This window comes from Columba livia, chromosome 15 (genome assembly GCF_036013475.1).
Source record: "Columba livia isolate bColLiv1 breed racing homer chromosome 15, bColLiv1.pat.W.v2, whole genome shotgun sequence".
Taxonomy (NCBI): domain Eukaryota; kingdom Metazoa; phylum Chordata; class Aves; order Columbiformes; family Columbidae; genus Columba; species Columba livia.
This window is the reverse complement of record NC_088616.1, coordinates 10,359,817-10,387,601: the sequence shown is the minus strand read 5'-3', so window position 1 is coordinate 10,387,601 and position 27,785 is coordinate 10,359,817. Positions and strand designations below refer to the sequence as shown.

At 50.2% G+C, this 27,785-nt stretch overlaps 1 long non-coding RNA gene across 2 annotated transcripts in view; it reads right to left on the bottom strand.

The window, feature by feature from the left end:
• LOC110361006 (uncharacterized) overlaps positions 1-27,785 on the bottom strand; it is a 170,239-nt gene that overhangs the window by 116,406 nt on the left and 26,048 nt on the right. For both annotated transcript variants that reach the window (XR_010466361.1, XR_010466362.1), the window contains exon 4: positions 8,791-8,964. This is a non-coding gene — a long non-coding RNA (uncharacterized LOC110361006). The remainder of the gene's footprint in view (positions 1-8,790; positions 8,965-27,785) is intronic.

Genomic DNA, 27,785 nt, shown 5'->3' with positions numbered 1-27,785 from the left:
AATTTGCCTCCTTTGCTGTTTAAAAAAAAAATAAACAAAAAAGAGAATCTGGAGAAGTTATTCTAAGCATAATACAAAAACTGATGAATTGGTTTTCAACTCCACAGACAAGACAGGGTGAAGAAAATTAGAAAGATGAAAGTCAGCTTTTAGTTCTTTGCAGTATTTATTAGACACAGGAGGTAGTATGGATTTCTTACGGCAGTAAACTGTATGTAGATAACGAGGTCATCATAGTTCCTAGGCGCTGCTTCAGCCTTTCGAGCTATTTACACGGATCCACAGGAAACACATGTATTAAAGGGTTTCACATACTGCAGATTTGCACAGGAATAACTGCATCTAAATGACACCCAAGTGCAGAATCCACATGTGCCCTTCTTAACAGCTGCCACAGACAACTAACAGAGACAAACGAGACAGCAATTACTGTTTTCATGTTGGGCCCTCTGACAGCACAATGTGTGTTTTCATTTCTAGATAGCTGACTGCATCAGGCAATAACCGTAAGTCTCCCCGTCCCAAAGCCACATGCACACACAAACCACCCCAGGACGCAGCCAGCAGCAGGGCTTCCTGCAGGGAAGAGCTGACGTGTTCTCACAGGCAACGAGCACGAGCAGCAGCGGGACGGCTGTGCCGCCCGCCGGGCTCTGCTGGAGGGGCTGCCACTGCCACCCCCTCCTCCTGCCACTACAGCCCCTGCTCCTGCCCAGACCCGCACAGCGCGGCCCCCTGAGCGTCCCAACCAGCACGTCCACCCCGCACACAGCCACGCTGAGCCAGCCTGTGCAGTACCCACGGGATCCAGAGGAAGCAAAGAAGCGGCAACAGGCACCAGCACAATGCAAAAAGACTCTTGTTCCCCTCGAATTTCCAGCTCATATTGTCCAGGGATCTTCCACTCAGGCCAGCAGTTTCCTGCGCTTTGTTCCAAGCTCCAAGTCAGCTTTTCACACTGCACAGCCAGATAATAACTGTACATCGCACAGCGCTGCCACTGCACTTGTCACCTGTGGTTTGTAACCTGGGAAGCCCCAGAAGCAGCAGGCTGTGACAGGGCTGTGCCGCCTGGGAGCTGTTCCCAAGGGCGGCAGTGGAGGCCTGGAGTCCCCATCTGACCCCAGAGCACAGCAGGTGTGAGCTGGGCTGGGAGCAGCCTCCCCAGGCTCCCCCGCACCCCCCAGCCGGCTCCAGGCCAGCCTGTGCAGGAGGGACCAGCTGCCACCCCCCCGCGGTGACACGTCAGCCCCCGGCTCTGCTGCTGCCCTGTGGCCGGGACTGTGTCACTCACACGCAGCCCGTCTGCGGCAGCATCCCCAGAGACAGGCACGGTCACACCACAGCCCACCCTGTCCCCACAGCCCATCATTCACTCCTGTGGAACCTCTGAGCCACGCTGCATCCGGCAGAACTGGAAAACTCAATGCTTGGTGGAGGTGTTGACCGTAATGCACCTTACAAATAGTGAAAACTCAATTAATAATAACACTTAGCACTGCCTTGCTGCCTTCATATTTACAAAGCACTGTGTAAACATTAACTAATCAATCTACTGTGCTCAGCAATTATATAGTGCTTTATATTTTCCAGGTCCTGTGCAAACATTAGCTAATTAATCTACGTAATTATTTCCATGTTTTGTATTCTGGAGCACCGCATCCCAGCAGCACAACGAGGCCTAAGCAGGGATACTGAGTGGCCCTTCTGCACTCCCAGTTTACAGTGCTGGCCACGTTTTGGGGAGACACCTCCACAGGCACAAATCCTGCCAGCGGGGCTGAGGACACAGGCAGAGCCTCCTCCAGGTATTTAAAGCTGAAAGGGGTGCAGTGAACAGCAAGAAGGACTTCACATCCACCAAGGCTGCTGTGAAGACTGAAGCTACTGTGCAGATTCAGCACATCAATGGGAAATTTAAGTGACACTTAATCACAGCCCATAAGCCCCTGTACAGAGACAACACATGAGATATTAAAATAGTGTCTAATTAGATTTGACACCTGGAAGAGAGAGGTAAGAAAACTGAAAATGAAACTCGCTTTTCCAAAAGTGACTGTGAGTGATGCATGGTCAGGAAAGACCTTGCTGAGGGGCGGCTGGGACGAAATGTGGGAACTGTGATCCCGTGTACTTCTCTAATTTCTGTGGGCTTTACTGGTGCCTCAGGGCTGGCCACCTGCAGAATGCACAGCTGTCAGGGTAAAGCACCCGGGTGGGAAGCATCAAGCTCCCGGGGAGCTGGACTGTCCTGCGCCACAGGATGCCCTGGAGATAGGACAAGCCACCCCAAGAGCCAAGCTACAGAAATATGAAGCATTTTCCATCAGAAAGATCCTAAAAGAACTAGGTCTGCCAATCAAACACTCTCTAAACAAGTATTAATGTACAGCCGCTCATGCAGAGCTGCATCTCTCTGCTGTTTATTGCATTTTAACATTGTCAACAGAGCCTGCTGAAGCACTCACAGGGCTCTGCTGACCTCCATTATTTATGGTGGCATGTGAAATTGATTGTGGTTGAAAGATCCTTACTGGAATAAAATGAGCTTCTCAATTATTGCCACACAAATAAATCTCTGTTTTCCAGTGATCCCCCCTAGGGAGCACTTGCAAAACCCTGAGTTCATGAAAACAGACATTTCCAGCTGGCAAAATACAGGTGACCGCATTGTGATCATTGTGGAGTCGCGGGACGGCAGAGGCCAAGCAACTCTCTGTGTGACCAGGGGAGGGGAGACTGGGGACCATGTAGGGCTTTCTGCTCCTAGGAGGATAAATGAGAAACTCTCCAGCAAAGCAAGTGGTGATAATTGTTGATACTTTCTGTCAAACACTGTACAGGAAATATGCACTAAGTGTTAATGGAATTATGAACAAATAAACAAGACAAACAAGCCTTTCAGAGCCCCAACCTCCTACTTGCCTTTCCTCTCTCAGAAAATCCTCATCTAGATGTAATTTAATAAAATCACCCATTCCAGCAATCCTAAGAGAAATCTTAGCGCTGTTTTTCCCTCTCACTTCTCCAAGAAATGCAGAGCTCTCCACATGGAACAGCAGCATTGCAGGGAGCATCCCCCCCTGCCCAGGGACAGTCCCTCGCCCTGCATGGTCCTGCCCGCAACAGCAGCTTCTCCCAAGGCTGAGACTTCATCCCCATGGGCCACCCTGCAGCATGGGGTGTTGATGGGCCATCCAAATGGTAAGAGGTGGGCATGGAAGGCAAAGAGCCGTGGGGTCCTGCCCGCAGGTCCCTGCAGCAGCACAGGCACAGAGTCCAGCCTGGGCAGCCACCCGCCGGCACCTGGGGACACACGTCTCTAACGCCGCGGAACAGAGATCAACCGGGGACGGGGGATCCACAGGGCTGATCCCCACCTCCTCCCTTCCAGCAGCCCGCAGTGAACCAGGGATCAGCACTGCTCTTCTGTTCTTTCTGTTCTGAGTCTGCTGGGGGGATTCGCTGTTCAGAGCACTCAGTTGTGCTTTTTTGGTGACCTTTAATACTAAGGAACATTATTAATTCTTGATTCATTTAAAACAGCCCATTTTGACAAGATTGCAGGAAAAGACACCTCGCTGTTGAAGGATTACAGACTGTCTATTAATTAAATCCCAACAATCGAGCACTGAAAGCTTTCCAAACATCCACTGAGGAGTCTTTCTCCTGCTCCCTTCTCCCCCTCCTTGTCACAGACCTCTATAGCAGGTCTGAAAACGTGCCACACTGGAGGAGACGGGAACTCTCTCCTCTGTGATGACCTCCCTGAGCCGTCACTGGATCACCGAGCAGCCCCTCAGATGTGTCCCCTCCAGCGTTTGGAATGGGCCAGGCCAGTGTTCAGGCTAAAACTGTCTGCACAGGGCTCAGCAGACCCATCAGCGCAAGCGTCTGGACATAGTCTGGACACCGCGGGGTGCACACTCCTGGAAATCCATCCTTCTGCTCCCCCACAGCTCACAGCGCTTCCCCAGCAGCGCAGCACAACCCTCGGCTGCAAGAACACAGAATCACAGAATGACAGCGACTGGAAAGGACCTCAAAAGACCATCTAGTCCAAGCATGCAAGACAGTGCAAAACGAGTGCAGTATTTTGGCGGTGATGTCATAAAAATTATAATAGGCAGCCTCTTGCTGTGACCAAGTAAATAGCAACCACTTTATACAAGTCTGTTCTTAACAGGATATTACAATTTGCTCCAGTCTTCTTGGAGGAACCAGGGACTCCACGCAGAGGAGGTATCGGTGCCTTTTCCCCTGGCTCTGAGAAGTTTTCAGTTTGATAGCAGAGGAGAATGAAGAGCATCAGATAAACTTCCTACATGTCATGATGGATGAGACAATGTTTGGACAGCAGTTTGCAAAAGCTTTATGTTCCTAGAGCAGATTTCATTGCTTAGAAATAACTAGTGCCTTTCAGAGGCCAAACGCTCTTCAGACACTGTATCTAGGAAAAACCTGCTAAATACGGGATCTGTATCATGTGGTATTGTGATGCCAGGACATTATATCCTCTGAAAAGAAATGCTTGTTTCTTCTCTCATGTCCCCTCTTGTACTTGTCCCTGCCCAAGTCAGACAAAACACATTCATCTTGCATCAGTTTTGATGTCCATCTCTCCTTCCTCACTCCACCTGCAGTGCTTTTTGGAGAGGGAGATGACTGAGGACTCAGTTTACAAAGCAAGAGTGGAGGAGTCATTTACATGAAGGTGTGATGCTCTGAATATTGTTCCTTATCACATTTCCTGTGAATTCTTACATGTTTTGTATTTTGACTACTGGTACACACTGAACAGATTCCTTGGCTCACCTGCAACAATGCTGCACTTAATTCAGAACCTGTAAGATACATGAATAATTCAGACTCTTCGCTCCAGTGTGCCTTGCTCTACATTTGTCAGTAGTGGATAACACTCCACGTTGCCCTCAGCTGCCACTTCCACAAGGAGAACTGCACACACGGGCTCCGAGCCGAAGTCCCTGTGGCACATATTGATGCACTGCAGGATGCACTGGCTGTGCTGGGGTGACCTCACGGCGCATCGCTGCTCAGACAACACTCTGGAGATGGACACCCAGCCAAGGAACCAGGGGACATGTCTTGCAATCCAAGTGTGATCCCATTTTCAGACAGTCTGCACCAGCCCGGGTCATGGAATCACCTTCTCATGTCCCAAACTGTTCTGCTGCACGGGGTCACCCCACTGCAGCTGCACGCGGCACCGCACCACTGCTGCACGCGGCACTGCACCACTGCTGCACGTGGCACCGCACCATGCTGCACACGGCACCGCACCATGCTCCACACGGCACCGCACCATGCTGCACGCGGCACCGCACCATGCTCCACGCGGCACCGCACCATGCTGCACGCGGCACCGCACCATGCTCCACGCGGCGCCGCACCACGCTGCACGCGGCGCCGCACCACACTGCACGCGGCGCTGCACCATGCTCCACGCGGCACCGCACCATGCTGCACGTGGCACTGCACCATTGCAGCCTTCTGAATCCTGGACACCGCAAGCTTGATCTCCATGAGCTGCTAAACAAGGACCTGATCTACTCCATAACCACTTAGGCAGTGTTTTTTATCTCCATTCAATAGCAACATGTTTCTAACAGTCCTGTTCTTGTCTCTCTGCCTGCAGACAGCAGCACACATGCCTGTTCCTCCCAGAGCATGTCCTGCAACCCGCTTTGTACCCAACAGAGAAGCTCATGCGGTCAGCAGGGCGAGCACCTGGCCCATCGATCTGGCAATTATTGACAGTTCCACTAACAAGCAGATCTAGCAGACCGCTTAATACACAAAATATTTAAATTCTCATTACAATCTATTAAAGATGAATTCACTCAAATTGCTGTAATGGAAGAAAGATTTCTGGAAAACTGATTTAAATATGGCTACTCAGAGGGACAAAAATCAGGCATTCAGCAAGCTGTTTCTGTTTTTTCTGACTGATACAGCAAACACTGCTCATGGTCACTGGTAATTGGAATTCTGATGGAGTTTGAATTGGCATTTTAGCACCAATTAATATCCAACTTTTAAATTTGCACTTATTAGAAGATTTTTTGTGTCTGGGAGGAAAAAAAAGAAACAACAACTAAAATGTTCATGAAACATTTACCCATGCTTGTACATGCAAGCCATGGCCTTATTCTGAAAATAATGAGTATAATTTGCATGTTGACCCTGTCCCGCAGTGACAGCCGTGCTGCTGTCAGACGGGCACACGCGCCAGGCGCACACGGATCCAGGTGCCCTGATTGTACCAAAAACTCCTCCACATCCACCCCGGGGCACGAGGGCACGGGAACTCTGCTGAAGGGAGCACGCGGGGCCACCAACCCTTGTTTGCCATGCCGTCCTACTTAGGGCACGAGACTGGAAAGGGAGAAGCGCGACAGCGTGTGCCTGCCTGCAGCTCCACTGGGCAGCTGGGCGGCAGCACCTGCCAGGGACCAATGCCCGCAGCAGCCGGCTGCCAGCATCACTCTGCAGCTGAACCTGCAACACCACCCCCAGCCCGCCTGCCCGCCCCCGCGCCCCGGGACCAGCCAGCTGCTGGTCCAGACAGCCAACCCAGCGTTAGACCCAGCCTAGCATCCACTCCTGCCCACTGTGCTTGGGGCCTCTGTGCCCAGTGGAGAGGAAAGCAAGCGAGCGCAGCTGGGTGGGAGATCAGCAACCCACAGTGCTGCGACTGCTGCTCGGGGACTCAGGGGTGAATCATAACTTCATCAGCCTACCAGGAAAAGAGCCAATTATCTGGCAATTGTTTGCAGTCCATTTCAGTGGGAGGCTCATAACCTAACCAGCCCTTGTAGTCAAGGGGAATAAAATATATGCTGACATCAGAACACAGAGGTTCCCATTGGAAGCCACTTTCACTGCAGTGTCGTGAATCTTTTCAGAAACAGCTTGAGAAGATTCATTCCGTGTATCAATCTTCCTGGGTAGCAGAGCTGATGATGGTCGTACATAATAATGCTTAAGTCAATTCACATGCACAGCCAGTGGCTGTCTACAAGTCTCGGCCCTAATAAGTACATTAAATAGAAACTTATGACTAATAACTCTGAAAGGGCCTCTCTGGGGGCAGGGAAATGCTCCATTTTGGCCACTATTGGCTCCTCTGGCGTGTGCTATAGTGGCACGCTCTTCCCTTGGCTCCAGGAAGGGAGAATGGAAAGTCATAACTCTTCTTATGTTTGTTCGGGTGACACATTTTTTTATGAGCTGAATTTTTACTTTGAGTTTTGACAGTGATTCTGTGACTTTATGTCCATCCTGTAATCACAGTGCCATTCTGGAGCAGGAGCAGAGCCCATAAAAGCTGCTGGTTTAGCCAGCTCCATGCTGGAAGGGAAGCAGATGCTCTCAGGAGGTGGGACACACTCTTTTTCTCACTCTGGGCATGCTCCTTGCTTCCAGCTCAGCTGTGCTCACAGAGATGCACCTACCAAGAGCCTCTGCACCCACAGCCCTGCACAGAAAGCACCTCGCAGCCGCTCTGCTTCCAACAGTCTGCTGGGTGAGCTCAGCCGTCCTGACCGAGCAGAGGCACCTGTACAGGAGCTGGCGTATGGAGCGTTCCCTCAGCTCCCCCCGCTGGGAAAGTCCAACCATCCCAGCCCTCCGCAAAGCTGAGTTCCACGCGTGTCCTGCAGAGCTGCAGCTGAGCTGAGCCTGGTCAGGGCAAAGGGGGTCCCAGGGTCCAGCCAAGCTGAGCAATCGCTGGGGTGACAAAGGAAAGGGCATGAGACAAGACCACAGACCATGTGCAGGTCAGAGGAGCTCAGGCTCCGCTTACCCAGGGCCCCTGCAGCTCCAGGCAGGCAGCACTTGGAGGTTTTCTCCCTGGCCAGAAATGTCCAATAAGAACAGAACTACAGAAATCTAGACTTCTACATGCAAACGCCCAGAGCAAATCTATCTTTGCTATTCAGTTGCATGGCTTTTGTTGCTTGAAAATTTGGGATAAGAAAGCTACTTCTCTCAACACAGCAGAGACACTTTCTCTTTTACCTCTGGGTCCCTTGCTTCACAGGCCAGTTGACTTGAGGGATCAGCACCTTTATGAGGGCCAACAGAAGAGTCCACCTCTCTTTTAAGCATCTAAAACTGACCACACACACCAGTGCTTTCCAGCTGGGGGGAGCCGAAATGGGCTGAGTATCACTATGGAGCTGAGCCCACAAACCCAATAAACTGACCCAACTGATCCAGCTTCAGCAGTTTTTTCCACTTGGCTACAAAGCTCGCCATTTTTGCAGGAAGACCTATCACCAGGCCTGTGCAAGACACCGGGCTTCTGGAGCAGTATTTGTGATGCCATACCAGGTACCCACCATCCACCTTGGAGGTGGCATGTGAGCAAGGGTGGAACAACCTTAAATCCCACATCTTCTGCAGAAAGCAACTGATGCATCCTCACCAGACATCCAGGTGAGTGTCATATGCTTCAGTTCTGCTGAGAGCATTCAATACATGTGCAGGAAAATCCCTCTAGAAGAAACATACTGCTGTTGGTAGATTTTGCCATGTAAATAGCTCTCATGTGTCTTCTTTTTGAGATTCTTGTGGGGTTTTTTAAGAGGTAGCAGACCATCTTAAAACTCCACAGAGAAAACCTGACCATTCATCTCCCGTTCACCCCCTGTGTACAGACACCACTCATTATAGTGGTTGTGGGAGTCACCCATTTAATTAATGAACTATTTTCTGCTGCCAGAGGAATATAGCATGTGAGTTCAGCCAGTGTTCACCCGTCCTTACCTCAGTGTGTGCTTCTCCGCAGGGGTCACGGGTGGGCACGGCTGAGGCAGCGCAGGATGCTCGAGAGGCGGCAGCACCGCTCGAGCCGTGAGCCTGACTCAGGGCAGGCTGCCGTGATTGCTGGCAGGTTTGGAGTGAAGTGTCGTGCCAGGTCAAAGTCTTCTGAATGATTCCCTGTGAAGAAGGAAAGGAAAGCATCTTACAGAGCAGCTCCTGGCTGCCCCCAACCCCCGGTGAGCTGCAGCTCCTGGCACAGCACAGGGTGATCGCTGCGGTGCCCAGACCCTGCGGGCAGCTGCTCCAATCCAGGAGCCTCTTCGGCATCCCCCGGGACACCACAGCACAGACACGAGAGCCCAAGGGGTGTCCAGGTTAGACCATGTCCAAAGCCAGTGTTAAGAGCTCTCTGTATGTTGTTTTGTACAATGGCTGAATCACAGATGGAGCTTCATTAAGCTTGAGATTCATCAGCCATTGTTCGTGTTGCGCTCAGTAATAAAATAATCATTTAAAGAAGACAGAAACAGTCATCAGAACCGAGCAAGCCCAGTGCTGCTGAGTGTGACTTCCCGCACTGAGGCCTGGCATACAGCCTGGGCAGCGACGGGAAAACCCCGGACGGCTTTTTATTGTGAAAGCGCTAGATGAAGCTGCAACCATATCTGTCACCTTCCAGCACATTGTTCACCAGCTCTCTTCAACATTCCCCAAACGATATTTTCTAGAGACTGTAATTCAGCACCTCACACCTCAGAGCTGTAGCGCCAGCCCAGAGAGCAACATGATGAATGTATCACGTTCTTCCAGGGCCCGGGCTGGGGAGCTGGTTTGTCGTGCTCCAGCTGTTAATTATCCCTCTGCTTTTTCTGTTCTCATCCGAGCTGTGCCTCTGCATTTATCATAGGGGCCCACATGCACTAAAAACATTCAGGTTGTTTTAAGGTATAAGGAGCAATTTACCCCTTTTGTGCAGCACAGGAGATTGCATGGCAAGACCTGATCAATAAGAAGCTCACCAGATTAGAGGCACCAAGGCTCCGACCTCAGAGTGCTTGTTTAGAAGAAGTGCAAGCAAGAGAACACACCACGAATGTTAAGCACAGACACAGATACAATTTCCATCACTCTCCCTTCTCCAGCCTGCTTCCCAGAGGCATCCTCAGATTAATCCCTGCACTGCAACGATTGCTGAAGAGACCACCCAGCACCAGGACGGCCTGGCCGGGCTGTTCTCCAGGAAGAGCCGCTCCTGCTTTTGCTGCCGCACAGGGCAGCGCCTGCGGCACCTCCTGCCCCAGCACCACGGCCCCAGGAGCCTCCACTCTGCCCTGCTCCCACACGGGGGTCTCAGACCCCCCACACTCTACCTGCCCGCGTTCCCACCGCCGCCCACTCGCACTCCCAAACCTTTTGTTGGTGCAGAGTATGAATGTCAAGGGCTGCACATGTGCACTTTCACAGCCTGCACTGCAGGCGGATAACCAGCCATCTGACATGGAACTTCAAGATGCAAACGCCCGTCCCTCATGGATTTCCAGTGCATGTGTCTTACACCTTCGTACGCACTGTGACGCATCCTCCCGTTGCTCAGCACTCCGTTACTGCCACAGGGCTTCCGCACACCTGCACTCCAGTCCTGTTCTGTGCCTAACGCAGCTGGGTTCCCGTGCAGCCTCCCAAAGCAGCTGTATGTCCCCACTCGGGATCCTGGCAGGGTCTGTCCTGCTCTCCTCCTCCTCACTGCAGCACCACACAACATCTTGCTCCTTCCAGATAGCACAGGGTCCCAATGCTCTCAGCAATGTAGGAACATCCCCACAGCCCCCCAGGAAACAGCAAAGCAAATACCATTATTCCCTCTTTGCTTTCAAGGAGCTCACTTAGGTAACTCAGACCCATGCCGACACTTCTCGAGCTGTGAATTGCTGATATTTAATGACATTTTCCAAATATTTTTAATAGAAATTTCAGGTCTTGTTCCTAATCTGACATTTATCTTCTATTAGCATGAAAACAAATAGAAGGGCCTGAGAATCACTGCTTGTATTATAAATGAATTTATTGTTGGTTTTATTACCTTCCCCATTAAGCTGTCATAATCTATGCCTCTTCCCATTTAGGTGATGACCAGCCAGTGAAATCTGTCATCTTTTCCATGTAATTTATACAGGACCCTTGTGATAACTTTATTCATGTGGAGGATAATTATCAGCTCTATTATTAAGGTGGCCCAATCACCCTAGGGGATAATGTGTCAGAAAGGTTAAAATATTTACAAGCAATAAAGCATGCATTATAATTATCCAAGTGCCAAGATAGATAGCTGGCTGGGAGCAAGGCGCTGAGCCACAGTTTTGCCTTTGGGCAGCAAAGGCACTAATGACATGGCCCCATCTCCCACTGGGACTGCAGAAATTTAGGCCAGTGATTTGGAGGGGACCTTTCCCATTCACATATATTGATCACTTAAACCCCGACGACCATAGTGAGCTGGTCTGTTATTCATAATTGAAGAGGATGCAGTAGCTGAAGAAAACGTGTTTACACAATCTGTCCGTATTTCTTCACACAGTCCCTAAAAAAGTTTGTCTTTGTAAGCATGGCAAAAGGAAGGAGAGTGAAGAATTGGCATTTCTGAAATAAAACATTGATTTCTTCTGGGATTGGAGCAGCAGGTACATGCCTTATTGGTAAATGGTATATAGGTGTAATCCGGAGGACATTGCTGAGATAAATTGCCCTTTGGTTCAGACACTAACAAAACGAAGCACTGAATAACTTGGCACTACATCTGAAGTGAGACTATAAACCTAACCTGGGTCATTCCTCCAGATCTACTATAGTTACATCAAGAACAGTAGACAAGGGACTCCGGAGCTCATAAATAATTTCTCATGGAAAGCACGTACACTAGCCAGACGAAATCTCTCTCTGAGAAAATGTGGAAAAGTGGTAGATTTAACCTACTTCAAAATGTCATTTTTTTTAAGAAAAAAACCCCCGATCCACATCTCTTTCTTGATGCTTAAAGGATGTGTCTGTACTCCAACAGCATGTTAAGCACCAAGCCCTAGAACAGGCTTTGGGCAGCTGAAGGAATTTGCTGCAGCAAAGCCAGCCAATTCCCTCCAGTATAATCACACAGAAAATAGATGGTCACCTATGGATAAACATGACCAAACAAGAGCTGTAAGACATTTAATAAACTACATCAGTTAACCACCTTCTGCTAAGGAAGTGCCAAGAACTATAGAAACCATATTTATCTCAGGTTCATCTACAACTCACTGGATTTGTCCAGGGAGACATGATTAATGTAAAAGACTGATGTCCTGTGGCCAAGGGTTGGAGCTCCACCCCAGCAGCATGGACACCCTCCTGTCCCTGGTGTGATGGTGTCATCCGCCGCAGTGCAGGGACACCAGTGACACACAGCACACCTGCCCTGTCCCCAGTGTGGCGATGACACCCGCTGCAGCGCAGAGATGCCGGTGACGCCGGGCGGGCGCAGGCTCCCAGCCCCAGGTCCCAGCTCGGCAGCACGGGCAGCACTCGGAGCGACACATGGAGCTGCTGCTGTCCCTGCTGCAGGGACCAAGAGCACAGTACATGCTATTGGTAGGCACTTGCCTGTGCTTTTCTTCGCCCCATTATTAAAATGCCCAGACAAATCAAGGGTGAGGGGGACTGGTGTGAGCCTAGATAAGGCACAGGGAGATAGATGGTCTATCTGTCCTACCAGAAGCACTGAAGGGTGAACTCCCTCCTCCTTTGGAAGAAACCCTTCTAAGAAACATCTCTACTGACAGAGAACTAGAGAACACAGCCTCTAGAGGAAAGCATGTTTAAATAACATGCCATTACTTGCACAACGCACACAGATGCCTACTTTGGCTCTCTGAATGTGAACATCCAGCATCACAACAATTTGCAGAGCACCAGAAGACTGTCTCCACAGGACCATTGCCTCGGACTCTTGACAAAACATCTCCTGGAGCATTTCCTTCCCATTGTGCCAGGCAAATGCTTCCCTTTTTAATTTGTCAGAGACAAGCAGCTGCACCTCTGAAAATAACGTTCTTCAATAATCCTCCGTTTGCTGCCAGCTCTCCTTTCTCACTTAGTACCCATGATGTTTATCCTTGTTTATCAGAAGGGCAAACTGCAGCCCAGGCCCACGGTTTATGTTAATCTCACAAACGTCCAAATAAAAATTGACTTTGCACTATTGAAAGCTCTGTAGCTACGACAAGATGAGAAACATGAACATTTTAGCTATGTATCACAGCTTTCCAATTGTGGTATCTTCTCTGAGCACAAAGGAGTTTTCTACTCCTTACCAATAAAAACCAGATGGCACCAATTTTGATTGTCACCTTCTCAGAGTGGAGAATGCTTTTGTTGTGCTGGATCTGTTTTAAGTTAATTAGCGTCAAAGGTAATCAGATCTTTAACACATCAGTAATTCAATGTGAAGTGCCTGGGATGAATGTAGTAACAAGCTTATTAATTGTCAGCTGTTTAGTCTAAAAACAGTGTGGAGAGCTAGTTACTAATAGAAGAATTTAAGAACACGGCATCTGCCATTCGGGGCAGCAGGTCATTGTCAGAGGCGGGGCCCGTCCCCTCTGCTTAGGGTGGGGGACACCCAGGCCCCAGCCTGCTCCTCGCTGCTGGTCACCCCAGGTACCGCAGGGTCACCCCAGGTACCACAGGGTCACCCCAGGTACCGCAGGGTCACCCCAGGTACCACAGGGTCACCCCAGGTACCACAGGGTCACCCCAGGCTCCACAGGGCCCCCTGAGGCTCCGCAGGCTCCCCCGGGCAGCCGTGGCACATCTCCCTGTCCCCTCCACCACACCCCCCGCCAGAGCAGGATACGGCCCAGGTCTGTTCCTGTTCCATAGAACTGGCAATGCCACCACAGCCCTGGCAAGGGGCTACAATGGAGGAAAACTAGAGAGTGCTAAAGGTATGAAGCTGCTTCCTCATGCTTCCTCACCATGCTGCTGCCATGGAAATGGCAGCCAGGACGTACCTGATAGCACACAGGTCACAACCCTGTGTCACTACCAGGTTACAGCTGCTGGGAACATAGAAATCACTCGGCGTCTTCAGGGGACCTGATAGAGCAAGGTTAGGAAATTCCTCCTATGCTGTGCATTTGTGTTACAGTCAGCACAGCCCCAGGAATCAGTTACCGCTCATAGAAATTACAAGCATTAAGGATGTCAGATAGAATGTGAACTGGTCCTTTCTTAGAAATAAATGTCTTTTAATGGCACTTGAAGCAGCCTGTAAGTAATCTGCCCTTGCTGGATGCAGGACTGCAGCGGCTCTCCCAGCACGCCACGGACGGTCGGCACAGCCGGAGCTTCCCGAGGCGGCACCGCAGCAACGCAGGTCGATGTGACAGACGGAGCCTGAGAACAGGAGCTCCATCTCCAAGGACCAAACGCAGCACCAGGTTACACAGGCTCTGACCTGCTCTTCCCTGTCTGGGCAGGACTGTGGCGTTATTGTCAAAAAGGTGTTTCCTTTAGGCCAGTTGACCCTTTTAGGGGCAATCGCCCGTGATCCCAGAGAGGTCAGCGGTCCCCATGCCCTTCTCTCAGCCAGTGAACCAAAATGAAATACTGGATCTGGTCTTGTATAATGAATTAATTGAACCCAGCAGCCTAATTAAACCTCTCCTGCTCTTGCTGTCTCCAGCCAAGTCCTGCTGCCTATGGACCAGAGGCTCAGATCCCTGGGAAGACAGACGCTCGCAGCACGAGCAGACAGCTCTGCTCTGCTGGTCCCTCATGAACCCCGGCAGCGCCATGGTCCCCCCATGAATCTGTGCGTGAACTTTTGCCTTCCTAACGCAGCAAGTGCTAATGTTTGATGACTCAGAATAGGGTGAGGAGACAGGCAGGCACCAGTCAGAAAGCTAATAAACCCCACAATCAGCGTGGCTCGTTATTTACTTTGGGAACATGAAGTTCAGGAGATACTATCTCATGCTTCCTCCTAATAGCAGTTTCAAGAATCCACCAGGGATCAGTTTAATGCTCTGGAAAAGGTTAACGTTGTTAGGGATTTACAGCTATATTTGAAACAGTTTAAACTATTATTTTTATTTCGTTGAGTAAAATGGAATTTCAGTGAATCGTGCAAAGTTAGATGGTCAGTTTGTGTCTGAAAGAGGTCATTAAAAGCCTGGGTGGTTTTACATGGCACCTAATTCTGTCTGTCAGGCGGGGAGTGGAGAGCTGCCGTCAGCTCTGGGTGAGCTTCCCTGCGATGCTCCAGCCATGTCCGGCACGTGTCCTCCATGCTCAGAGTAAGGAGCCGGAGCACAGCCAGCGTGCCATGGGACTGCACAGCCAGTGTGCTGCACCCCCAGCAAGGAGCTCTCAGGAAGGCAGGAGCTGGCCCTGGGTTCCAGCAGTGTCCCTGTGGGGCAGCACAGCATGCTCAGCCGCCAGCGCTGCCGCAACGCTGGGGCTGCTGCCTGCCCAGTGTCCCTGCCACAGCCAGTGTTTGCTGTCCCATGGACATCCTGCCTTCTGCAGCTGTATGCTCCATGGACAAGAAATTTCCACCCCAGTTTGACGTTTCAGGGTCACTGAGCATACCGTGTGCCTGTGCTGTGAGCCAGCATAGGTGTCCCCAAGGCCTCTGCCGCTCGTCCCGCTGCCAAGCGCACACTGGTGTTGTCATCCCCCTTCACAGAAAAGTGTCTGAAGTGCCCTGACAGCCTGGCAGTAAACACCCAGGAGTGACAGAGGTGCCCGTTTGCCAAGCCTGGCTTTGGCCAGCAGGTCCGCGCCCTGTCCCTCCCTGCACTGCTGGCACCAGCACTGGGGCAGAGCGCCCTGCATCCCCAGCTGCCTCCAGCTCGGATGGCTACTGCCCACGCAGTTCTTCTCAGCGGCTGCATGTGGTGCCTCGTGGCCTAAAACGCTGTCAGGGAAAGTCCACGTGCTGGCCGTGCAAGTCTGGGGCGATAACACTGCTTCTTCCACACAACCAGGAGAAAAGCATTTGCTTTAAAAACTTGACACTGGCCACATGTAACCCCGGGAGCCAGCAACTCTTTCCTGTAGAGGAAGTTTAGGGCATTCATGTCTCCCACTGCTCATTTCAGGGATGATCTGCTAACCTGCAATTGAAGGCATTTGTGAAAAATGCTGTGACAATGTCAGCCATAATTGCATCAGTCATGCCACACAAGACAAATGTGACTGGAGTTGGCGTGTCAACCTCAGGAATTGCTTAAGACTGAAAAGCAAGTGGAGGAAACAGCAAGTGTTCAGAAACAATTATTTCACTATAGTAGGAATAATAACAGCTCTCATTTCCCACACACAGCTCTACTGGAAAATGGTGCAGAAAGCTGCCAGGGTCTCCTCCCTTTCCCATGGGATACTATTTGGCTGAAATATAAAATACGGAGCAAATGTGTCCATTTTCTTAAGCGAGTCTGAAATTGCAAGATTCACCCACCTGGACAGAGAAGCATCCCCATTGCCATCTCCAGTCTCCACAGCCCACAGGTATCTGTCTCTACAGAAACCTGAGTTCTCCTAAGATATATGAGAGGCCTTTTGCCCTGCCACACTCATCCCTGAGAGAAAACACAACTGGTCCCTGTGGACACACCTCTGACACAGCCCCATGACAATGGCATCCTGACCACAGGTGAGACTGGCAAGGCTGTGCTAAAGTGACCTCACGCTATCCCCATGGGAAAGGACAGGAGTTCCACCTCAGCAGACTGGTAACCTTGTACCAGCACTGCCTGGACCAAGCAGAAGGTGTGGGAGGGATTCTTCCTCCTAAAATTAAATAAACCTTATGTGAAAAACGCCATTTTCAATGTCTTGAGCTGTCAATTGCAGGAGAAAGTGATATTGATTTCTACAGAAACTTTATTTAAGTGAGTGACCTATTAAATGAAACTTATTTGACACTAGATGACTCTTGCAATTTAATTCCTGAATGAAGTGATGTCTCCAAGGCTTTGTGAAGTTCTTTATCTTGAACAATAAAAGGCATTTTCCTTACAGCCATTTGTGTATGTATTCCATGGTCTTTGCAAACAAAGTCCTCCAAAGAATCCAGAAAGCTTTTACCTTCATTTGCAAACACCAGCTGATAAACAGACAGCCCAGCACACACCAGCCCTTACGAGCAAAGCTCAAAGGTGCTAAGAGCCCAAGAAGAGCAGCCGGACTCCCTGTCCTGCCCCAGGAACAGGGTGCTGAGGATGCAGAGGATGCTGGAGCTCTGCTGCACAGGGAGGTCCCGCTCAATGCTGAAGGGCTGGGGTGAGCTCAGTCAAGGGCACTGAGCTCTTGTGGTCACCAGCACCCTAGGGGGACAGAGCTGCTCCCACAGCCATTCCCAGACGTGTGCAACAGAACCCACGGCGCTCCCTGCTCCCAGCCGGGGCACAGCGAGGCCTCCAGCCCCTCCTGACAGACACATCCTGATCATCATTGTCCAGATGCAGTCCCGGCACATTCTGTCAGCCTGTTTGATGTCAGGGCAATTGCTCTCCTGGCTTTTCTGTCTGCACCAAGGTTAATTCCTTGGGACGGTCTGCAGCAAGCAGCTCACAGGGACAAGCACCAAGCCCTTCGCTTGCAGTCAGGCTGCACCTCGTTCTTCTCTAGCACCCACTGCCAGCCCCAGCCCGGGCACAGTGTCCCCCTGCACCACCCTGGCATTGGCAGCCTGCAGAGGCTCTCAGTCCTGCAGGGATGTCAGCAGGATGCTGCCTGCAGGACAATGACAGGCCTGGGATCTATAGAAGCAGCAGATAAACCTCCTAAGCCAGAGGTCCCTCCTAAGTGCAAACTGAACACATCGCAGTGCCTGTGGTTGCGCTGCTGCCCAGATGCCTTGCAGCAGCCTCTGTGCAAAGCAGCCTCACAAAGGGGATGGGAGGCCAGGAGGCACCAAACAGACCTACTGTGGCACCAGCTCCAGCACCTGAGAAAGCCAGTCTGCTGCAGGCAGCCCCGGGAACACCAGCACACACGGAGAGAGCCCCAGGATGGGCAGCTCACACAGCCGCACGCTGCCCTCACCAAGGAGGCACCCAGCAGCAAAGCACCCCCTTGGAAGGGCCAAGGGGCTCAACCCTCCCACAGTGGCTGCTGCCTTCGTGCCGGCTCCTCGCAGCCTCACCCCAGCTTGTCAGACCCCCACGGCTCGCAGAGGGTTTGGGCAGCAGCTACACTTGATCTCGCTTGTCCTCCTGTACCCGCTGCAGCAGAAACAGCAAACAGAGCCTGTGCCAGCCTTACACGCTCTCATGGCTTCTCCTGGGAGCAGCCCTCGCGGAGCCGGCGGCACGGGCAGGAGCTCACCCTGCCTGCACTGAGCTGTCTGCAATGTGCTGTGACCGCTTTGGGATGAGCCTGCCCGCTGGGCCATGCACAGGCTCCAAAACCTCCCCTTCCTCTTGTGCATTTCTTTTCCCAAGGGCCTCAAGGCAACGCTAGAGCTGAGAAAAGGCATTTGCTTTTCAGTCCAGCCGCTGCACTGGGCGTCGAAGAGCTTGTTAGCTGGCTGGGGATGCAGAGCTGCCTGCCATGCTTCAGAGACCACTCGCTTCTGCTTACAAAAGCTTTTCCACAGTTTGTTCTTTTGAAAGAAGCCAATTTATTTTTATTTGCAATCTATAAGAAACAATTGAATAATAAAACTGTCAGATTCCATCTCTTTCATCAAAATGGTTTAGTCATGTCTGGAATGTCAGCGCTGACTAACAACCCAGGTCCTGTCTGTGCTCACAGCCCCAGGTCTCCTGCTCGGAGCAGCAGGCCCAGCTGAGTCCCTGTGCCGCTCCTCACTCGGGAGCCCTTCCAGGGGCCCTTCATGGGCAGACACATACAGTTACTTTGTGATTTTCACCCCTCTGTTCCCAAAACCCAGGAGCTAAGACTGTCCCAAGCTTCAGGAAGGCTTTTTCCAGCTGTGTGCCACATTGCTTCACAGGAGAGCAAGGCAGAGCACCCTGCCTGTGTATAGGAGGATCCTTCAGTGGTGCTCTGAACAGCGTGTGGAACAGGCAAAGCCACAGCTTGTTGTGCCTGTGCTCCTGGGACTGCTCCAGGAAGCTTTGGAGCTCAGCAAACACTCAAGGCAAGGCTAAGGAGGGAGCAGGAGCAATGCCCGTGGGTCTGGGCTAGATGGCAAAGTCTCTCACCAGCACCCCTTCCTCTGGGAGGCTTCAGACCACAGCACTGCATGCTGAGCAGCCCTAGGAAGGTAAAGTTGCCATTAACAAGCCCACAAAACAATTAAAATGAGAACCATGCTCCAAGCAAGCAGCCATGTGAGGAGCTGCTGCTCTGGGCAAACACCACGGGCAGGACAGTGAGCGGGGCCCCTGCGCAGCCGGGTCAGAGCACACAGCTGTGTCCCCCTCCTCACCAACACCCTGTCCCACCGCTGTCCCGTTCAAGGGGCGGTACAGCCCAGGCACCAAGCGCTTCCCAGCAGGCAGCCATCCAAACCGCTACTATAAAACTGCTTTGTACATCTCCTCTAATTTCAGTTCAGTCACGGCAGAGCAGCCCACAGGATTTGAATGCAATTTTCTCATTGAGTTATACTAAATCCTTTGGGGAACGAACCAAAATTATGTAGAACCCATAAAAACTAATGCAACATTTCTATTCTGCATTTTAACTTTTTATTATTTTTAGAGTTAACCTTTTCTACTTTTAAATCATAAAATCATTTCACATTCCTCTATGAGATATGGGTCATAAGTTACAGGAAACATGAGATGACAGTTTGTTTCATACACACAAGCTAAAAGATAATGGGGCACCCAGTGATCATTGCTCCTCAGAACAAGACCCAGAGCAACAAATCCACTCAGACACACTGAACTGTAGCCTGTGTGTTAAAAGACAATGAAACGATGCAGATGTGGATTTTACTGCAAGTCACCCAGCTCAGCTCCCAGTGCTTCACTGGCAGCAGCAGCCACTGGCCCCATCGCCACAGCAGAGCTGCTCCCCCTGCTCCCAGGGTCATCTCCATCACGTTTAAACACAACAGCTGGAAATCTGGGACATAAGAACTTGGACAGTAAAAATCACAGCTCATAAAAATCAGGAGACCACATTTAAACCAGATCTGCTCTCTGCTCAGCTGCACAGGGCCCCAGTGCCTGTATGCAGCACTGGAAGGAACTGTTCTCCTCCAAAGCATCGCCTGTGAGTTATCACTCCAGGAATGGAAACCGGGCTTGACAGATGGCAAGTTAAACTAGTGGCAACCCTTTCCACGTTAGCTGCCTGCAGGGCCAGTTACCGAGGGCTGGCCAGCAGCTGCCAGGCCACTGCTCCATGCCCAGCTCCTGCTGGAGACACAGCACCTCCTGGCGCTAGGGCTGCGCTCCCCACACCTCCCACACCACAGGAGTTAACCTGAGATCAGCCCAGCCTTCTGGAGGGCGAAACTGAATGTTAACTACAGCCTCAGATGGCAGAACAGGGAGCTGTTTGTCAGTGCATGCCGATGGCCGTCGGGTGACCCGGGCAGCACAGCCACGCCATCCCCCTGTCCTGCACCCGCTGTCCTGCACCTGCACACCCGCGGCTGAGCAGGATCCTCATCAGCTCAGCTCTGATGGTGTCAGTGTCTAAACTGCTCTGAAGCAGAACGAGGTTTCCCTGGCAGTGCACAGGGCATGCGCTCTCCCGCAGAACGGAGCAGCCAGTTTAATCATCCTGTCAGTTCGAAGCAGCAGCTCGTGCCACAGACCAGCAATTTGCCACTGACACCAGTTCCTGCCAGAGGTGTTTGTATGCTGCTGAGTCCATCACGTCTCCACACAGAGCTGATGGGCTGCCACACCAGCCTCTCACAGCTGTCTGCCGAGAGCTGGTGCAGAACATCCTTACACATGAGGTTCCCTTATCTGCTGTGTTTGTTTTCTGTTCCTGCTGCATTCCCCAATGCTGAGCCTTCTATAAAAAGAAGACACACAAAGTAGAGTTTAATTTATAACACACTGCTTTCTTTCTGAAATTTCAGCAAAGCTGAAACTTGACTTGAAATTTAACATCAGTTGTATTTACCCTACATGTAATCAATTTCCTTCATGCCAAGTGCTACCTCAGGAAAGAGAACTAGTCATAAATGTATTCACCTGTCATTAAAAAAAGGCAGACAAAGTAAATAATTCAAGAGATTTAAAAATAAATTCCGACTTTCAAAGAAACAGACTTCCAAGCTTCTTTTCATCTCCTGTCTGCAGCACCTTGCCGTAATGGAACAGTGACACAAATCCAATGGGAGAGAAACACGGCAGGTGCTGGGCCTGACTGGCTTGAGAAACAAAGGAGTCTGTTTGCTGGGACAGAGCCCTGCAAAACGCACACAAAGGCCTTCTGGATTTGCAGTCAGGTCCGAAGAAACCAAACCCATGATACTATGGAAAAAACAAAGGCTTTCAAAGCAGACGGGGCTCCTGTGAATGGGATGGGGAGGGACTCTGCGGAGCCTCCTCAGAGCTCTATGACATGGGATATACAGCTGAGTTTTTAACAGGGAACCACATCAGCTTTCCTGCTGCATTTACGGTGTAATTTCATTACTATATTGGTCCCAATTAGCACTTTTAAGCCCTACATTTATTAAGAGCCTCTGCACTAGAATGGGATAGCACTGCTGGTACCCAGCAAGGAGGCTCCTGCATCGGCTCTGCACAAGGTTCTGTGCACACCTGAAGAATCCAGGAGAGGGACAGGAGCACCCGATGGCTGCTGTGGACCTGTTCACGGGGCGCTCCCACCAGAACGAGCCCCAGGGTGCGCTCAGCAGCTCACCAGGGGGTTAGCTATGTTCCCTCAACACAGGAACGGGGGTGGCCCACCACGTGTGTGCTATAAAATACTAATTAATACGTATCAACAATGAGGCGAAGATGACCGTGGCCACAAACAGGCACACTGGCATGCCACTGTCACGTCTTTGCACAAATGCCACATCTTGCACTTGCTGTACGTGCATGTGGTGCATTAACTGGCGTTGGACCGCAATGTCAAGGGCAGCCTGAGTGCTGGCCAGACACACCTCCCATGGCAGGACAGTCTGCTGCCATGTGGGACACATCCTTGGTGCCCTTCCGGCTTGATGTAGAAGCAGGTGGCCAGCTGGTGTGGCCATTGAAGCCTTCCCCAGCCACAGAATCGTGGGCTATTGCCACCAAGGTCCTGGCCAAGCCAGTGGGTAGAGCCCAGGGCTGTGCGGGCCTGGGTGCAGGCAGAGCTCAGTACGGTCCGGTGCCCAGAACACCGCTCAGGGATTTGAACTGCCCCTTCAGCAATGAAAAAGCATTTCAGGAATGATGGGCTTGGACACAACTCCTCTGTGTCCACAAAGACGGAGGAAGAGTCTTTCCTGACTCCACTATGATGGCCAGGATATTCTAAACCAAGGCACTAAGGCTACATAGGATTGCTGCTCCTTCTACCTACCAGCATGTATCTGACTTTTATACACAGAATTAGGAGAAATAACTCCAAATATCAGGTAACAACAATCCATCACTTTTAGTATCTTCAAAATCTGTAGAAATTTATTTCCTAGAACATTTGAAAAATCCTCTTTGCTAATGGCTAGCTAAATAATGTATTGATGTTAAACAGCATGCGGATCCAGCAGCCCGGGCAGAGCACTGGCCATGGGCTGGGAATGGGGACAGGAGCCCCGTGTCAGCACAGCCCTGCCAGCGCTGCCCTTGGGAGCAGGGAGAACAGCTTCTCTTTGGGCAGAATTTCATTCGTTCTCTTTTGCGGTCTCAACAACAGCATAGAAGCAGATAATGTGCAATTTCTTTTAACTCAACTTTATCTTGTCAGTTCTAGCTGTAATATCACAGCAAGCATCACTCTGAAGAATAAAGATGTAATGATGCAGGGTGAGATTCTGCAAACCCTATTGATTACATCACAAGTCATCACTATAAATATTTGAAGGAGAGAAAAACCCTTGTTCTATCTAAACATGTTCATGTAACAAAATGTGCAATTCAGAGTGAGTGAGAGATGGCACTAACAGGACACAGACGCTAGAAAGCAAAGCATTTAAGCTGCTTAACTTTCAACCTGAATAACATCCATTAAATGGAGCATTGTGGAACTCACACTGTGAAGACAGAAATACAAAGGGTTCAGTGTGCAGGAGCCTCAGAGGCACAGACAGCATGTCATGAAGAAAGCACCGTGTTCCTAATCACTACTAAACTAAAGTGTTTTCTATGGCTCTTTATGGGGCCAAGAACTGCTGCAAAAATGGGACGACGAATCCCAGAATTTGTAGGTGCGTTTGCACTGAGGAGAGGAGGGCGCGGACAGCACTTACAGGCACAAGGACACCAATGCAGCAGAGCAGCTCATTTACACTCGGCTCGTTATTGCAGGTTTGTCATTGCAAGGAAGCACAGAACAGGGCTGTCTGGCAGCCTCTGGCCAGTCACCTCTCAGGAAAGACCCCGGGCTCCTGCTCTTCTCCAGAACAAAAGTCAAATTCTGGGAAAAGACAATGTGTTCAGTCAGCACTGGCACCTGGCAGGGTCTGGCAGGGTGATTTGCACGGCCCGGTGCTGTCCTCCCAACGCTGGCACCTGCGGTCACAAACCCTATTTCTCTCCTTGTCTATAGGAAACAACGCTGATTCATTTGCTCAGCTTGTATTGATCCTCTTTTCTTTATTTTTACGAGAAATGAATTGTGAGGAGCTTTTCCTATGTTTAAACTTGAGGAGATATTGTTCAAGGACTTGCTGTGATGTTTCTCTATCTGACAGCTTTATTGGGTAATAGCCACTGATGGTATATGTGTGCACAGTCAGTCAGACCTTTTATACTATGTGTGTTCCCATAAAAATGATTGCTTTTAAGGTGTTATTCTAGCATCGTTGTGATTGTACCACGGGAACAAGCAGCCTAAAGGCAGATGTGAACCGAAGGCAGATGAGCAGGCGTGCAGGGACTGTTCCCATCCCCGCAGCCCCGCAGAGCCGGGCGGTTCTCTGCCTGCAGAGCACGGACAGCGCGGACGGGGAAGCAGCTCTGCTGAAGTTCAATCACCAAATCATATTCAGACATCCCAGCTCCCCTGGCAATGGCCATATCACATCTCCCTGCCGTGCTGGACCAAGCTGGAGGGGTTGTTTGAGCCTGAGGAGCCCAACGTGGCTGTCCTGTCACCAGAGGCACGTTCTGCCCACGCAGTGTCCCTGCAGGAGGTGCCAGTGGCAGCGCTGGGGCCGTTCCTGGGCCGGGCAGCCAGAGCTGGGCCCGGGGAGCCCCTGAGCAGGCAGCGCTGCTGACAGTGCCGCTTGGCGGGACAGTCACCGGGGGCTCGCGTGTTCACAGCGTGTTTCAAACACACCCACCGTGCGCAGCTTTCGGAAGGGTTTCAGTCCCACTGCTCCTAAAGTAAAAGACAGTCCCCCTTAAAAGCAAGACTGGAGGCATAATTGATGCTACCAGCATCCCCATTACTCTGATTCCAAAAGAGAAAATGTGCTTCTCTTAATTTATTAGCCAGTGCCATTAACTACTATTAGTTAATTATCACATATTAATTGTAACTGTAATTGTAACTGGATTTCAGATGATTTATAGTTTTGATTGCTTATTTTCTTGTCAGTGGTCCCAAACCCCCATCCAGACAGAAGTGAAAAAGTTTAAATGTTATGCTAGAGGTGGCTGGCTCACTTTGGCATTGGTAAGTGAAGGTAATGAGGAAGAGTCACTGATTATTTCAAAAACGAAGAACAGATGTTCCATATATTAAGGAGCTATTATGCTAAGTGTCATTCCAGTGACTTATGGGAGTGGCACACTCATTTGACTAAGATTAGCTGTTCCAACAAGGTCATTTATGCTTTAATGTAATTAGTTATGCCAGTATTGATAAAGAAGACAAAAAAATACAACCTGGCAACGAAGCATCACTACCTCATCACAAGACTATCTCCTTGAGTTCAAGCTTCCTCAAAAATCCCAGCAGAGTCCAGTTCATACATAACACAAGACTCTGTTCCTTCCTTTTCCGTGCTGCAGGATGAAAGGAGATGTGTCTGCAAACCCAAGATCCCAATGAGAAACCGGGGGTTTCAGAAAAAGTCCTGGCACAGCACCGTCCTGGGAAAAGCTGGAGAGCTCAAGAGATCCTCACCCAACACCATCCAGGAGACACCGCTCCATGCACTCAGGGACTGAAATCGTGTCGACTCCAGTAAGCCCCACTGTTAACCTGGTTAACTTTCCTTGGGCTGCACCAGGTGGGATTTTGGTCCAGTAACTGAAAAATAAAATCTCATCAGATTCAGCACTGATTTCCTGGCTTGATCTGACATAGCTGTCATGGTAAGGGACACAGTGTTCCTGGGAGCTGCTGAAAGGACACGATGGTTTGTATGTACGTATTATTACGGTTGCACCAGAAGCGCAGTGATGGTATCAGTGTTTGGAAACTGTGTCAGCTGCCTGTGCTCCAGAGATGTTTTTGTTGATGTCACCAAGTCACCACAGGCAATAGTGACGCAAAGTCTCGACACCTGCAGATGGTGGCACCAGGCAGCTCCGGGATGGCGAGGGGCAGGCAGCACCGTGCCGGCCGTGACCACGGGAAACCACCACCAGGGAAGGAGCATGGCCACCTAGGACCTCAAGCCATCATCCACCTAGGACCTCAAGCTATCATCCAAGGGCCGCCCTGGGCAGCGGCCAGGGGCAGCGGCAGCCCGTGGATGGTGAGCGTTGGTGCAGTCTCTGCCCCTCCCTGAGCATCCTGCTGTCCACGCGAATGGCACATGAAATCTGCACAAAAGCCCCTCTGAAAGCTTGCATATTCAAATATTCTAGCGATGAGTTTTCAAACAAACGGCTGTTTCAAGAAACCCAGCTCCGAATCCAGCCTTGTCCGCAAGGCGTGTCGAATCTCCATCAAATGCTCGCCACCTGTTTCCACTTTGCAGGCGACCAATCCTTGTTCATCAAAGTAACAAAGCTGTTTTCAGTTTGAAAGCAACAAATCAAAGTTTAATTATTTTGTCCTTCAGAGCTTTATGCTATCTTTTACGAAAGCTTTTTCAGATATGAAGACCTATCATTGGCTGGCTTAAAAAGGGAATAATTGACTGACAGCTGAAAAAACACTTCTAAGGACAATAGTATTTGTCAGTCTGGTATTTTTCACTCTGAAGACAAAACACATTTTATCAACACCCTGAAATTATTTTGTCAACAAAATTCATTTTGTAACAGTACCTTCATCTGTCAAGCTGACAGAACTTTCTCCAGAGTGTTTTAAAAGCCATTTTCCTAACACAATTAATTTCTACAAAATTAAGTTTTGCCTTTTAATCCAGTGCGTGGGAAGGTGCCGCAATCCAAGCACAGGAAGGTGTGAGCAGTGGCGCCGCCAGCTCACGCACAACCCGGACGCACCATGTGTGCAGAACACGTGGGTGCAGAACACATGAGAGCAGAACACATGTGTGCACATGTGTGTGCACAACACGTGTGTGTGGAACATGTGCCAGGAAGAGACAGCACAGCTGACAAGAGGAGGCGCAACAACCAACCAGCTGCATGGAGACAAGAATCCTGCTGAGTAAATAATGTTTTTACAGGTTACTTGATCTCACCGAAAACAATTCAAGGAGCCTTATGTAAAACACAGCACAGCAATTAGAGAAATGTGTGTGCATACACAAAACAAAGCATTATCACCCCAAACCAAGCAGAATCTACAAGATAGTTCCATCACCCAGTGACACGGGTGACATGGAAGATGCACCAGGACCCCACACAACATATGTGTGGCTGATGGAAAAGGACCTTTTAAACACTTGATACATTAATGCTGGCAGCAAACAAGCACTGTGGTTCTGGGCCATCCAGGGGATTTTCAAAGGGGATTTTTCCAAATGCCTCCCAGTGACTCAGACACCGAATCTCAAATATTTTCTACATTTCCTCTCAGAATCTCATGACTGTCTTTCTACTTGAGTTCAGATTTCCAGTGGATATGTAAGTGGACAATTTTCCTTGTGCCCACTTTGTTTTTTGAGAAAATGATCCACAAAGAGGTCAAATAACTTTCCCAAGGCCACACACTCCATCAGCACCGGGTAAGGGAACAAAAGCTGAGCTCCCTGCCTCGCAGTGCATCCCTCTGGGCAACAGCACCAGGAGAGGTTACTCACACATCACAGAATTACACACATGTGCCTAGATGAATAATGAATCAGCTCAGATGTTCTCAAACACGATTACATCTGCATTTGTAAGGACAGAAAGCATCCAGTTCTTCACAAATCACACATGTTGCATTTTGGAACACAGAAAAGGTTACAGGAAAAGGCTCTTCTAAAGATTTATAAATGAATTTATGGGCAACTAAAATGCATTTCCCAAGAGCTGTGTGACTGTGGGACATTCTCTGAAATCAGCTGGTAACTGGAGAAAAGGCTTGAACTGAGGTGTGGGTCTCCCCAGACTTTTAGCCCTCTGTGCAGGAGCACAAACCCACGTATAATTATGAGAGCTGATCAACAAAGTCAGGCATGCAAATTTTCACGATATGCCAAGAAATGCTGACAACTATTATTCCTGGAAACAAAACATTCCAGCAAAACTTTGTCTTTAACCTTGTTTCTACATCTTTTACCAGTTCCTATCATAAGCCTCAGTTTAAAAAGGCAAATGCGGGGTGGAAGTTTCTGCCTCACACCTTGGTTTCATTCTTCTAGTCTCCCGCAATGCACTTTCTGATTTCCTGGGTGCGGATTCAGGCTGAAGAACAGAAAAGGTGCTCAGCCTCAGGAAGAAAAAGCCAGAGCAGCCGCACAGGTTTCCAGGTGCGGCATTGCCTGTACAGTTCCTCCCAGCACAGCCGCTCATGCCTGAGCTGGAAAACCCGAACCTCAGCGCAGGGGACGACAGGGCTGGCCATGTCTCACC